Below are 2,047 nucleotides of genomic sequence, written 5' to 3' on the forward strand. Positions count from 1 at the left end.
TTTTAAGAGGAAGACATTATGTAGCAAATTGCATGAATTGAATGATGGGCATCTAAATGAGCGTGCATTTGGTCAGGACCTCCTGGTGAGCCTCATGTGATATTTTATGACTAACATCGATACCAGCTGAGCAAAAAAAGTGTTTTTCTTCAGCTGCCCTTTGGTTAGGGTTGAACAGACAGGTTAACTCAGTCCAATTTGTTCCATTCACCTCTCTTCTCTTTTTGTTTTCCCTTTGACTATTCAAGTGCCCATCTTTTGTTTCCACTAATACTCAAATAGGAGGTTTTAATTTCACATGAAAGAACACACTGATGTGTGATGCCAGGGATTTACACCAGAATTTCTGGCATACTCAACTCTGTGTTTTGGCTGCCTGTATGTATTTGGAAATGAGGGCATTAAAAAGGAAGGGAACATTATTCATTCTAATGCTTAGTATAATGCAGCTTTTCTAAATGTTCAAAGCACTGTCCAGACATCATCTTAATAATCTCATAATCTTTCCAGGAATGTAAACAGAGTTTATCTTCTTCTAATGCTGAAGCAAATTTTTCAAGGACAGGAGAGGGAGAGGCTCCACTTCTCTTATCTTACAGAATCACAGAATCGCAGGGTTTGGAAGGGACCTCAAGAGATCGAGTCCAACCCCCTTGCTAAAGTAGATACTGTACAATAGTTTGCACAGGTAGGTGTCCAGACAGGACTTGAGTATTTCCATAGAAGGAGACCCCATAACCTCTCTGGGCAACCTGTTCCAGTGCTCTGTCACCCTCACAATAAAGAAATTCTTTCACAAGTTAGTATGGAACTTCCTATGTACAAGTTTTAGGCCATTACTCCTTGTCCTATTTGTTACACACCACCAAGAAGAGCGTGGCCTCATCCATCCTCAAGAGAAAACTGAGCATTGTCACTTCATGCTTTTAGTACTCATGAATAAGGCTTATGGTCATGAGATGTATGGCACAGTCCAGCTGAGCTGTAAAACCTCAGCATATACCTGACCAGTAGCTCATCAAAAGCATTCAGAAGGAAGAAAACTGCATGGAAATGTCATATAGAGATCAAAATGGATAACTATGTTTACGCTGTATAAAATAGTTTTGTAATTCTTGCTATACGCTATGCTGTAAGAACAAGAACAAGACAATGTTCACAGAGCATCTACACACAACACCACACTGACCAAATGAGATATACATCAATACAATCTTACGTGATTCTATGAAGCACTTTCTTAACCTGGTTAAACCAAATTCTTTCACTCCCTCAACTCTTTTCTGGTGAAAGGGAACAAGAATATTAAAAAAAATAATAACAGGAAAATGAAAATATGGTTCCACAGCCTTCCTTCTCAGGCCACTGATGTAAATACACCTTTGATATGGACAGCAGGATGCATGACACGTTTTTTGACACATTTCTTAATGTGTAAGAAAGTAAGTTTAAATAAAAGAAACAGATGTTTCCATTTCACTGAATGACTGGAGTGTGACCAAGTATGTAAAATGCTTGTGATATAATGCTGGAGAAAAGGAGAAAGAGAGGAGGTGTACTCTTCCTATTGTCCTAAATGGAGGGCAACATTTCTTTGCTTTTCAAAGAGTAAACCAGAGAAATCAATGTTGTGGCACCACTGCATTATGCTTTATCTCACAAAGCTGACAGGATTCCTTCTACAATGAAATTTTGAGAAGCCTGCATTTTTTATTTACAACTCAAAGTAGCTCAGCTTGTAGAAGCAGCTGTCAGCTGTTAAATTCTCAAGTGCCTTCATGCTTCAATTTTCAGGTAAGTTTGGACTGAGAGCCTTGAAGCAGTTGGCTGGAAAAATCATTAAACCTTACAGATGGACCCTGCTTTGCCTTCGGTCTGGTTGACCCATCTCATGACTGTGTCCCCTGGCAGTGCTGCCTGCTGGTCCTGGTATGTGTGAAGCCTCAGCAGGTGATTCACCTCAGGTGACTTGAGTGCTCTCCCCACTCTGTGATCTTTTCTGAACTCTTCTTTTCTTTTCTTTTCTTTTCTTTTTCTTTTTCTTTTT

This window comes from Meleagris gallopavo, chromosome 10 (genome assembly GCF_000146605.3).
Source record: "Meleagris gallopavo isolate NT-WF06-2002-E0010 breed Aviagen turkey brand Nicholas breeding stock chromosome 10, Turkey_5.1, whole genome shotgun sequence".
Classification (NCBI taxonomy): Eukaryota; Metazoa; Chordata; class Aves; order Galliformes; family Phasianidae; genus Meleagris; species Meleagris gallopavo.